This window comes from Ambystoma mexicanum, chromosome 12 (assembly GCF_040938575.1).
Source record: "Ambystoma mexicanum isolate Mex_15411 chromosome 12, UKY_AmexF1_1, whole genome shotgun sequence".
Classification (NCBI taxonomy): domain Eukaryota; kingdom Metazoa; phylum Chordata; class Amphibia; order Caudata; family Ambystomatidae; genus Ambystoma; species Ambystoma mexicanum.
In genome coordinates this window covers 481,495,033-481,508,603 of record NC_090936.1, presented here as the reverse complement: position 1 = coordinate 481,508,603, position 13,571 = coordinate 481,495,033, and the positions used below count along the sequence as shown (strand labels likewise).

General features: G+C 46.6%; 1 protein-coding gene across 2 annotated transcripts in view; it reads left to right on the top strand.

Moving 5' to 3' along the window:
* The window catches only part of CHRM2 (cholinergic receptor muscarinic 2), a 954,551-nt gene that overhangs the window by 356,934 nt on the left and 584,046 nt on the right, over positions 1-13,571 (top strand). The gene's annotated exons all lie outside the window — the stretch shown is intronic.

The window sequence follows — 13,571 nt, the reverse complement described above, 5'->3', positions numbered from 1 at the left end:
ACACAAGAGTACATCCGTGGGGCAGACAAAAGTACATGCATGGGGCCGACCCGAGTACGCATGCGGACTGGAGCACGCGGAGCGGACACAAGCACGAGCCGGAATGCATAAGTACGTGGCACGGACCGGGTGTATGGAGCAGACTGGGATGCATGGATTAGATAGGAGTGCATGGAACGGACTGGAGCGCATAGAATTGCGTGACGTATATAGTATGGTTTAGAATGCAGAGAACGTTGGAAAGAGCATATAACCCATCATATCACACCACCACGCTTACTCTCTACTTTACATCACCACTCAACTAGAACAGAGAGATACTATGACACCATTCGGTATAACTGTTTTCATACCAACATCCGCCGCTCACTCCACATCACTCTAAGTAATCACTGCTGGTTACACACACCCCAGCCAGGCGTTCTCCTCAGGCATAATGCAGCCACATCTGGCCTGGATAAACCCAGCCGGAACGAACGCATACTCCTGATCTCTCAACACCACACCTACCGCTAAAAAGCAGCTATTACACGGATACCGCATGAGCTGCACACATACCCGGTGCTCACACGCACCTTATTGACTCTCGCTACTCTCTCTACTGATCTGAACTTCGGTTCCCAAGGACGTTCAACCTACCAGCGCCTTCAGACCATACCACTGGTATATAAGGCGCTATATAAATGCAAAATAACAATAACAATAACAATATATGCCCTCATCTCTGCTGACCTCTATCTCTTAAACCCTCTCAGTACACCTCTCTCTTGGTCTGATCATTCTCTCCTCTCCTCTGGAGCTCCTGAACTCCCCGGCCAAGCCACTGTCCGCACTGCCAGCCTCCTTCTCCATCACCCGACCGATGAAGCGTGTGTCAGTAGCTGCCTTTGCTGCTTTTTTATTCCCCCTTCAATCCCATCTATTGACACCCACTCTGACAAGGTCCTTTCTGACCTTCACCTCTCCATCTACAAAACCTTTGATATTTTTGCCCCTGTCATGAGCATCTGTATAAAGCCTGCCACCAAATGCAACTGCTGGTACAATTCCTACCTAGCCTCGCTGAAAAGCAAGTGCAGAGTTGTGGAACGGAAGTGGCTAGCACAGATCTCCCACATCCTCTGACAAACTGGCCTGCCACCTGCTCCAAAGGCATTACAGACTCTCCATCTGGTCCAAGAAGCAGTCCCATATTCAAGCCTGCATCTCTGGGGCCTCCAACAACATGGCTGAACTTTTCATTTCAAAATCTGTAAAGAACTTGCAAATCCTACTGCAGTCTCTACTTCTCCTCTTCCTTCCCAGACCCTCTGCCCGGTGTTGGCCTCCCACTTCACAACCAAAACTCAGGACATCCTGTCCTCACTCTCCTCTACTCCCCTCCCTCCTCCACTTGCACTTAGGCCTCCCTTGGCCACACTCTCTCCATCCCTCCTACTCTCACCCTTCTCACCCATAGCACAGGAAGATGTTACCGAAACTGTCTGCTCTATGAAAGCCTCCGCCAAACAGGTTCTTCCCAGCTTCTCTAGAACTATCAAGGACAATATTGCTCGCTCCCTCTTTGGCTGAGTTCTGCAATCACTCTTTTGCCACTGGCTCCCTCCTATCACCTTGCAAGCACTCCCTTGTGCACCCCCTTGTAAAAAAAAGCCATCTGCAGACCCTGCCTGCCTGGCTAACTACAGCCCTATCTCCACTAACCCCTTCTTGGGCACATTTTTCCAGAAGTTTGTCATCTCCCAACTAATCCACCACACTGAATCTGTGGGCTGTCTCCACGACCACCAGAATCTGTCTCACCCGCTAGTCCCTTGGGATCTGTCATCCAGATGGCCAGAACATGGCCATCTCTTTTGGATCCAGTTTGTGGGGGTAGACCAGTGCTGGAGGATCATCTGGGTGAGAGGTCTTCAGGGAATGGGACACTGGATAGCGAGAGGCAGAATCCCTCCCCCTGTAACACCTTTACCCAATCCTACCAGGTACGATACGTTGGAACTTTACCCCCCTTCACAAACACTTCCACATGGACAGCCCGCTCTGGGAGAAAACAGACTCACACACGAGCAGTTGCATCTGACATGTCCCGCTTCTATGGCCAAGTAAGTCTGGCAATTACTGACAATCACTGACACCTGAATTCCATTAAACTTCCCGACACGGATATAAGGCGGAGCACAAGAGCACACTCTGTGCGAGGCAAAGCACACAAAGGAGCATCAGTTTCGAGAAGGCAGGTGAACGAGGGGTGAAAGACGGCAAACCAAGAAGGGTTCGCAAGGAGGGAAATACATAATTCATGCAATATATAATTCAAGAAAGATTTTGTGCAGAAATCGCAATCCCCAAATGCTGTGCATGTAATCTACATTTCCTAAAAACTGTTGCATATGTTACATTTCCTATTATATGCATCTCTTTTCCATGAATATATATGTGCCAAAAACACTCCTTTGTACCGCGTCCAGGGGGTTGAAAAGTAATCCCCAGTGTTCCACTTATCGGAACGAAACTTCCTGCATGTGCACATCATCACACGGATGCGCGCAAGAAGGTCCTTTCCTCTAATGCTAATCTTGTAGGCTCCCAGCCTGAGGGATAATGGCACCAGGCCTTTCATTGCGTTCCAGCTTAACGGCAATGCTGGACCGTAGGGGGGCCTGCTGAGCAGGCACCACCCACGACCCCCAGAACTCGTCCTGCAGCCCCAAAACACTCCAGACACCAACCCGAAGCTGTCCCTCAACTTGATACGCTTCCATATAACGGGACACTGGATTTCAAGTCTCATAAATACCTTAACAGGAAACCGTTACTGTCAAAAACCTTGGATATCAGAAAACGTTAGGCCAGGAAACCAGGTTAAAAAATCCTGATTGTGTTTTGGGGATGCCAGTGGCTGTCCTGCGTAGCTGACCAAGTCGGGGAGGAGCAGCAGCTGCTGTGGTATCGTCCTTGGCTCCAAGAACAAAGTAGTGGCAGAGAGATCAACACAGCCAGTAAGTTGGGGAGGCTGATGCAAGACCAGTCTGTGTTGAAGTTAAATGGCAACATTGTATAACAAGCTCAGGAACAAACATTGTTAAACAAGTGTGATGAAAGACACGAGTAAAGCTAAATTGCTGATGAATGTTGGAACTTTGAGAAGGAAAGATACGATACCGGTGACAGAGTGATCCGGTGCCGCGTGTGAGCTCAATGGAAGGTCTCTGTAAAGGTATCCAGCCAAGAGGTGTCAGAAACAAAAGTAAGAACATTGAGTGAAGTGAATAGAAGTGGTCCTGTGACGGTTAAGCAAAACTCATCATACAATCGAAAGTCTTTGATGTTTGATATCAAGAGGAAAACATAGAAAGTGAGATTACATGGTCTGAGCCTGAACGAGGGTGATCCATGGTCCGAGCCTGAACGAGGGACACCAACTGTGAATATTGTGCTAAAAGGATCCGAGCCCGAACGAGGCAGATCCATGGTCAGAGCCGGAATGAGGGAGAACAACTGTGAATATTGTGCTAAAAAGATCCAACCCCAAATGAGGGAGATCCATAGTCCGAGCCCGATCGATGGAGACCAGCTGTGAACATTGTGGTAAATATGGGTCAGAGCCTAAAGGAGATAGACTGATGATGAATATTTAAAACAAAAACTTGTACATGTGAAAGCCCTGATAAGAAAGGAACTTTGGTACTTATTTGTTGTGACAGGCCCTCTGCAGTAAGTGACTTGAGTTATTGGAAAATAAGCTTTGGCAAAAGGCCCTGATACCTTTGCTTTGAACTGTATTTTGTGGCAGAGAAGCCAGAGTGTGTGCGAAGCTCGAACGTGCCGCCTAGCCCCAGGCTGAAAACGTGGGGAAGGGAAGCCAACTGCTCAAATATCCTGACATATTATTTCTTGAACACTTTTCTTTTTGCATACACCATTGTCTCACACCATTTTGCATTTAGAAGTAAGGATTGGCAATAGGTGTATTAGTATAGGCCCTTTTATTTTGACAGACCTGACTAGGACTGCATTATTTTTATTTGATGGTCGTAGCTTGCTCCCATCTTTAGATTTAGGTTTAGATAGGTTTAGATAGGCATTCAACCAACCCATTGAAGTTCAATAAACACCCTTGAACCCGGATCACTTGTGTCTGTTTTCACTTTGTGATAACATGCCTTCCTTACAGCAGCCAGAGGCATGGAAACTGCTCTCCTGAACACCCATGAAGACTTGCTGTCAAACCTTGACTCCAACTCTCTGTCAGTTCTCATCCTCCTTGATCTCTCCTCTGCCTTCAACACTGTCAATCATGTCATCCCCTTAAACTGACTCACTCCAATTTTATGAAGATGACACTCAGCTCTCCTTTAAGCTTTCCTCCTCTACCTCCTCTCCTTCCTCTCTCATTCCTGATTGTCTGACTACTATTCAGGCATGGTGTGCTGATAATGATCTCTGTCTTAATGCCAGTAAGCCAGAAATTCTCCTCATTGGAACCCCTCATTCCTTCCCCCCTACTCTCTGGCCGCCCTCCTTGGCGTCACTTCCATTCACCCTCTTCTGAGGCAAAAAACCTGGGGGTCATCTTCGACTCCGCTCTCACCTTTTCACCTCATATAGCAGACCTTGCTAAAATAGCTCACTTTCAGCTTTACCTCCTCAAAGGCATTCTCCCTTTCCTCACCTTTACCCATAAACTCAATGCATTCAGAGCTCTGGTTCTCTCCAGGCTGGACTACTGCAACAGCCTCTTCCTCAATATGCGTCTTTCCTCGCTCTGTCCAATTTCAACTGATCCATAATAGGACTGCAGTACTTATCGTTAGCCTCAAGGTTGCATCTCTCCAACCCTAAAATCTCTCCACTGGCTCCTGGTGGCTGCAAGGATCAATTTCAAGACCATCTGCATCATCCACAAGGCTTTCTGTGGCCTGAGACCGCGCTGCATCTAATTTTCTCTTCCGAAATACTGACCTGCTAGAATCCTTCGGTCCTCTAGCTCTAACTCTCTGCAGGTCAGATGTTTCTCCAAGCAGAGAGTGAGGGGGTAGATATCTTTCTTTGGCAGGAGCCACTCTCTGGAATGGGCTTCACACCCCTCTCAGACTTGAGCCGGATCGCCTTAAATTCCGGAAACCTCTCAAGACCTTCCTTTTGTCCTCCTCCTTCCGTCTCCCACTTCCCTGCTAAAGCCCCCCCTTGCTACTGTGACTAGCTGCCTGGTCCCTTCTGAGTCATACAGGGGTGAGGCCCTCCCTCGACCAGCCTGCCTCAGCAACCCCCAGCACTTGCCTTTGGGCTCCCTTCCCTGACTTGACTACTGAGTCTAGTCCACGCCCCCGCCTCTGCCCCGCACAATGGGATTATTCCGTCCCCCTGCATACTTTCCCTCCAGGCCCCCCTTAGCACTTACCGAGCCCCTAGGGAGCCCCCTCTCTCCAGCATCCACCGCTTACCTTCCCCTTCCTTCCCTTTCACCTGACTTGCCCCTTCCTCACACCCTGCACTTCCTGTGTTGCTGCACTTGTACGTTTCGAATGCCAGAAGGCCTAGTAGCACCATTTATAGTTGTTTTATCCTCTTCTGTTCCCCTTTCCCCTTAGTCTTGTGGCATCTGGAAACACTTTCTGCTGTATAGGCGCCTTACAAATGTTCAATAAATACATTAAATAAATCATGGCTAGAGTTTAATTTAAAAAATAGGAAGAGTTAAAAGCAAAACTATTTTATTCCGTGCTTCCATGTATTGTATACAGAATAATGTACCCCAAGCAATACAGTATGTGAACACTGAAAATCTCAGTGGATTTCTATGCCATAGCTAGCATGAATCCAGAAGCTAAGTGCTTCAAGCAGTTTTTTAGAGGGTAGTATTATATATAATACCAAAACAAATGAAAGCTTAAAAAAGTATATTTTTTTCTTTTGTACGTTTACAAAATTGCAAAGCAGTGGAATGCATTCTGTGGAAAGTGTTTTATATAGTTTACAAGTGGCTGTCATTTTCATTTTTCGACTTAAATGTGTTTTAATTTTCATAATCACATTGGCTGATTCTTTTTGTGATTCCCCTTCATTTGGTGCAATGAATTTCAACAAAGAATAATACATGTGTTTTTAGGTAGGAGGAATGGTCAGCTTGTGGAGGAGTGTGAATGCGGAGGAGCATGAGGAGGAGGGAAGGGCCTCAGGTGAGGTACAGGGATGGGCCTCAGGTGAGGAGAATATATTGCCCTGGATAAGGAAGAGTGAAGGGCCTTAGGTGAGGATCATGGGAGGCCCGTAGGTGAGGAGCAGGGTCGCATCTCCAGAGCGGAGCAGGAAGGTGAGGACCAGAGATAGGCATCATGTGCGAGAAAGGGATGTCCACTGAGTGTGGCTCAGGCATGGGTCTCAAGCGAGGAACAAGGATTGGCCCAAGATGAGTCTCCAGAATGGAGCAGGAAGGTGAGGACCAGATATAGGCGTTCGGTGCAAAAAAGGGATGTCCACTGAGTGTGGCACAGGCATGGGTCTCAAGTGAGGAACAAGGATTGGCCCAAGGGGAAGAGCAGGAACGTGAGGACCAGAGATAGCCATTTGTTGCGAAAAAGGGATGTCCACTGAGTGTGGCTCAGGCATGGGTCTCAAGCGAGGAACAAGGATTGGCCCAAGGTGAGTCTCCAGAATGGAGCAGGAAGGTGAGGACCAGATATAGGCGTTCGGTGCAAAAAAGGGATGTCCACTGAGTGTGGCACAGGCATGGGTCTCAAGTGAGGAACAAGGATTGGCGCAAGATGAGGAGCCTGGCTGAGTCTCCAGAGCGGAGCAGGAAGGTGAGGACCAGAGATAGGCATCAAGTGCGAGAAAGGGATGTCCACTGAGTGTGGCACAGGCATGGGTCTCAAGCGAGGAACAAGGATTGGCCCGAGGGGAGGAGCCTGGCTGAGTCTCCAGAGCGGAGCAGGAAGGTGAGGACCAGAGATAGGCATCAGGTGCGAGAAAGGGATGTCCACTGAGTGTGGCACAGGCATGGGTCTCAAGCGAGGAGCAAGGATTGGCCCGAGGGGAGGAACAGGGCTGAGTCTCCAGAGCGGAGCAGGAAGGTGAGGACCAGATATAGGCGTTCGGTGCAAAAAAGGGATGTCCACTGAGTGTGGCACAGGCATGGGTCTCAAGTGAGGAGCAAGGATTGGCCCGAGGGGAGGAACGGGGCTGAGTCTCCAGAGCGGAGCAGGAACGTGAGGACCAGAGATAGACATCTGTTGTGAAAAAGGGAAGGCCATTGAGTGTGGCTCAGACATGGGTCTCAAGCGAGGAACAAGGAGTGTCCCAAGATGAGGAGCATGGCTGAGTCTCCAGAATGGAGCAGGAACGTGAGGACCAGAGATAGGCGTTCGGTGCAAAAAAGGGATGTCCACTGAGTGTGGCACAGGCATGGGTCTCAAGTGAGGAACAAGGATTGGCCCAAGGGGAAGAGCAGGAACGTGAGGACCAGAGATAGCCATTTGTTGCGAAAAAGGGATGTCCACTGAGTGTGGCACAGGCATGGGTCTCAAGTGAGGAACAAGGATTGGCCCAAGGGGAAGAGCAGGAACGTGAGGACCAGAGATAGCCATCTGTTGCGAAAAAGGGAAGGCCATTGAGTGCGGCTCGGGCACTTGTCTCAAGCGAGGACCAAGGATCTGCCCAAGGCCACGAGCAGTTATGGGACCACAGTGGGGATCTTGGATGGGCAAACAGTGACCATCAGGGATGGGCATCTGTGAGGAGCACAGATGGATCGTGGATACAAATATAGGATGGTCCCTGAGTGTGGAGAAGGATTGTCCATCCAAGGAGAGGAGGGAGGCGCGCTCCTCTGGTGGTGAGCATGGATGGGCCATGGGCAAGGACAGTCTTGGTAAGGTTATCTTTGGCTGTTGTCAGGTTGTCACAGCTGCACGATAGTTTATAATTGCCTAGCTCTAACATTATTAGTTTATAATTATAAGAAGATTCATATATTCAAATGACATATGGATTTTACATGAATTGGTATTATAATTGTAACCATAGTAATGACAATAGAACATGAATAATAAAGTCAATAAATAACGCACTCACATTTAATACAAATTTGCATATTGCCAATGAAGAAGGAATTGCATATTGTGAGGGCATACAAGCAATGTGATATTTAGGAATGTCTGTGAAAGGTTTGTAATGAACCGGACACAATAAAAATAAACATTAAAAAATATATATTTAGGAAGATAATAACGCATCCCTAGGGTCCACATGCTGTCAACTAAATAACTAAACATCATAATTAATGTGGACACACTTGCTAATAAACGAGTCAAACGTGACCGAGTGTCCGAGAACAGGCAGTCAAATTAAGGAGCGCCAGATAAGCAAAAGCTGTATAAAGGATTGGGTGCTCCCAGGACTCCCTCTCCCCCCCCCGTGGCGCCCATAACAGGCTTACTGCAAACTACCACGAATGGAATCCTTTAACCTGAGGCCAATCCCCGACCTGAGTCTAATCCTCTTTGTAATACGGCCCTAACCAGGGATAATCCTTCATATTATGATTATTACTGCAAATACATCCATGCAGCAGATAATAGTGGGAAAATGATCTGTGCACAGACATTACTGTGAGAGGCGTAGAGCAGTGGAGCTATGCATAGTGCTGCTGCACGGGGCTGGGAGACCCGAATAGCGCGTTGCTGCCCTTTCTGTGTCTTCAGATTGCTACATAGGATGGTGTGTGTCTACAGCCTTGTTGTTAAAATGTTGCTTTTTAGGTTTTTTTTTCAATAATCTTTCTCTCTTACTCTTTCTGTCATTACACCTATTCTCGCTTTCTGTTACACATTTGTGGGACCAGGAGTTGGTCTTTGAGGACAGGGATATTTGGGAAAGTCCAGAAGTGGCACTCCTTAAACTCCCTAATGCCCAAGCATATGCAACTTCTAATCTAATGTCTGATAATAGAATATGGTTCATCATTTGGTAGCATGGCTGAACGCTCAGCCATAATCAATATAAAGGAGGATCAGCTGCATCAGATTACAACATAACACATAGAAGCAGTCTTGATTCAGGCTGTTCGAAAAGATATATAAACATTCATTCAAAGAACAATATTTTACCCATACTTTAGAAAAACTATGTCAAATAAAAAGGCGTTAACATACTAACACTGTAACTTCTCTTAAAACAATAGCAAACATAAATTCAAGATACAGAATCAAGAGCATCTTAAAACTGGACTGTAGGAAAAGTCCTTTTTTATCAATACCCCAAGAGGCTGAAATTTCCTCTTCTGCGGGGATTGAGCGGGCATTTAATCACATTATCCTGACCCCAAGAACCTTACAAAGTGAAACACATGTTTGCACTAGTATTGAAAGTACAATATTAAATTAAAACCCATACAAAAGATTTTCTTTCTTCTTCATTTGATAGAATTATACATGTCAAAGCGATTCAATAGAACCAGTTTAACTTAATACACCAGAACAAGGTCTATTTACTGAAATAGTTAAAATTGCATGTTTTTCTGACTGAATACAGCAACCTGAGCCCAAAGTGGTTCAGGTAAATGAGCGACTTGCACGTCCTCATTGCTGGCTTAAACCTCAGGCATGAGGACAGGCAACATAGATAGCATTTGTACTGTTTGGACCTGGCGTCCATGGCTTAGATAAAGAAAATGTTTAGGGCAACCAATTGTCTCACACGAGAATTACTAGAGTATTGTGGTGTTCAATAGGAACTGCCCTAATCTCTTAAGGACATAGTGTAAGGTTTGTGTGAACACCAATCATACTGCACTGAGCCCAATGTTCGTTTTAGGAATGTCATATTCAAGTGTCACAACAGAATTCCAGTGCTCCCAAAATCATGGAGTGTCATGACTAAGCCAACACAAGTTTCGACCATAAGGTCCTTTTCAAGGATAATAAGTATCTTGTTATACCTTCGGGTATCGCTCAGCTGGCCTTTTTTAGTTCAGTTTGGACATTAAATAGCAGCACAATGTATTTCGTGATAGGCGTTTTGCAGAGTAAAAGTTGGAGTTGTTTTCAGGATAGGTTAGTTTTCCAATGGTTGTACCGGTGCATCCAGCCACGTTCGGCGACTCTCGTTGAAGTCCTTGACTTAGTATTTGAATTTCATGACATGTCACTGACACATATGATACAGTGAAGACCAGTCTGGCTGGCAGTAGCAATGCAGATTATCAGTATTACATGTTCCAATGGATTGTGACCAAACGGTGGATGTTTTGCCATGATGCTGAAAACTCACATCAACACGTGTGACTTCCATGTCTATTTCGGCGGTAGGCTACCAAGAATCAAAGGGTTTGCGCCTTCCACTTTTTCTAAAACAATATTACGAAAGTGACTCTCATTGGATGAAACGCTTGCCATGGCCATAGCCTCCCCACATTGAGTAGTGGGACCAATGTTTTCATTTTCAATTCAATATTACGCCCATACCAAGTAAAGAATACAACCCTGGCAATGTATTGACTAAGCATCCTCGTGGCACTTATGTGAGTGCCCCCTGGGTGGCTGAAGAATACACTATTGAGTAGTTCAGAATGTCAGGCCCTTTGCATAACTCTACAGGACATAATCACAGCTTCCAGTCAGGATGCCGCCGCCATTACGCTAGCAATACAAATGACGTATATTCAGCGGCAGTGACATGCCCTTGAAATAAGGCGCAAAGGAGCAGGGTCAACTTTCACCACCTAAAATCTCTGCAACACGTTCAGTCTAAGTGGTCACTGGCCGCACTTATTCGGAAACAGTCAGATAGTAGTCAACAAAGACTTGTGGCAAAGCTTGGGTGGACAACACTTGCACGTTCTCAAAGCCACTGGGCCTAGTATGATCGTTGCTTTGTCCCCCCTTGCTCCCCTCCCTTGCCTCGCCGCGCTCTGAAACACTTGTATATGAGCGCGACACAAATAAAATATCATATCATAGCTCATGAAACACACCAAGGTGACGCTTCCACCAAACAGACCATGTAATGAAATGTGTACTTTCTGATATTGTACAAGATAGTGGGGGCCAGCCGCAAATTATGCCAGGTTTGTCAAAGGATCAATAGACCCCTGTCTCTGAAACCTCTGCAGATGTCTCTCCCAACAGAAGCCACCTGGGCGGAAGTAGTCATTGAATTCTGTGATATCCCAATGACAGGAAGTTGCATTCTTGAGTTCACTGATGAATCTTCCAGGTATTCATCTCTTCTGATTGTCCAATTGACATTGACTGCATCTGCCAGCCTGGCTCTCACCAAGATCTTCTTGACGTATGGTTTACCAAAGATTCTGAGGTCAGACAACACCCCTCCCCCCACATTCAATGGGTCAAAACTAAGATAATATGCTGTCTGTAATGGGCAACGCACAACTGTGGCCAAATGGTGTGCATTGCAGCTCTCCAGGCACATGGACGGCTGTGATTCACATACATTAGTATGGCTTCTTGGCTACTTGCAGCACTAGACACTGATAAGCTAGACAAGGTTCAGGCAACAGGGGTTTCCTTTGCCACAAGAACAATGTCTAAGGTGTGAACACCATGTCCAAGCAGCAGTCTTTGTAAGGGTAAATCTCCTCATGTTCTGCAATGAGACACCGGGAGTCTCAGAAGCATGTATATGGTCAGCGGGGTAGGCTTCTGGAAAGAGAAGATCTTCCAGGCTCACCAATCCTGAAGGGGCTCCTGGCAAATAGATCTATCAGGAGGAAAACCAGGAGGTAGACCCCAGACAGCTTTAGATACTTGTAATCGCTCATTAGCAGGACTATGTTGCTCATATGGGGGCCTGGTTCTGCCTTCAGTCAGCATTCTGCCTTCAACGCAGCATTGACAATGTGCAGCACTACTCCTATGTACACTTCAAAAAGGTGATATTCCATCACTAAAAGAATTAGAGCAGGTCCTTGCGAGCAAGAGAACACACCGCGTAGACCAGATCCAAAGTTTAGATTGGCCTCATTTAAGTGAGAAGGGGGTAAGATCAGAGAAAGGCCAGCCAATCACAAAATTCTCTCAACAGGAAACATATCATACTAAGAGACTTTCTCATAAGAAATTCCCCCATCAGTGTAACTTAACCTTCATTCGTGTTCTGACTTTTCCCAAAGGGCATGTGTCCTGTTGCTGTCAGTGCAAGGGGACTTTCTGATGATAGAAGTAACACACGCTTCCACCAACCTCAGGTGTGTTACATCTCTCCTGGAAGCCATTCTATTCCACGCAGCAAGGGAACAACGTTCTCTTTGAACTCAGGTCTGCTCGCGGCTCTGGTCTAAGGGGGAACAGCCTTTGTGACTTGAGTGGTGCGGGAAAGCATAACGGCACAGTCACTCTAATTCCCAAACTAGGTGTGTTCCCATTTTCTCAAGTAGGACACCATTCATGACACTACATCATTTCAGTGGGATGTGTTGCTTGCTCAGGATTCTGCCACTAGCACCTTTGAACATATGAAAAACCGAATTCCTGAACTGCAGCTTTCTTTATTACACCAAGCAGTGCTCAACCTGGCAATAAACCAAAACAAGGCAACAGCATGACTAGGTGGTCAGCATTAGGGCAAAGGTTGCAGAATGCAAATCTAAAACATGATAGGACAAACAGTGTGGGTATTACTTTGGCCTCAGACCACTCACACTCTCTCTCTCCCTCCCTCTCTGTTTTCCCCCTCTTCCTCCCCCACACCCCCCCTCTCTCTCTCTTCTCTTGTATCACTCTCCTGCTATCTGTCTACCTATCTATTGTTAGAATAAAAAGGCAGGCCACTACATTGGTTAACTAGAAGAGGTAGCAACACACCTCATTAATGTGGCTGAAACCTGTCAGAGTAGCATTGCTAGCCATACATGTTGATGCCAAGGCACCCAGAAGCGTCCACCAAGACATGCGTTCATCAACCATCATGCCTACGTAGGAATATTCCTGTACCACTTTCAAATCATTCCCTCTAAGAACAAACATGGACATGTGGTTCCAGTTTCCTACATAACTGCTGATGAAGAGAATATTATCAACTTGATATTCTGGGTGAAGTAGCAGTGCAAGGCATTGACATGTTTCATTTAGTTTGCCAACTAACTACATGTCTAACAAAAGTGTTCTTATAACAGAGGGCCCAGATAAAAAGAAGGCAGGGCAATTTCAGCGGGAGTCACATGACTGGGACGGTCGCCAGGTGTACATCAAGGCACAGGAGACACATCACATGTAACTTGAGTCGATCAGTTTCAATCTACAGGTGATGATCTGTTCTTTGTGGGGGTCTGCCTGTAGGACCTGGGCAGGGGTCTCTAGCATGCCAGCTGGGTAATCCTCTCTAGATGCCCACTTCTTATGGCAGTGTGCCTGCCTTCTAGGCATTGAATTAAGTCAGACTTCATCCTGTGCTCAGGGCGTGGTCTGTTATTCGTGACAGGTGAGGTTCTCATGCCCCTTACCTTGTCCTTTCAAGGACACCCAATCAATGCTGTGTGTTTCCTCCGCTCTTTGAACTGTTCTGTATTCATTTGCTTGGTTGACAGCACATTACCTTGCTTTGTGGTAACT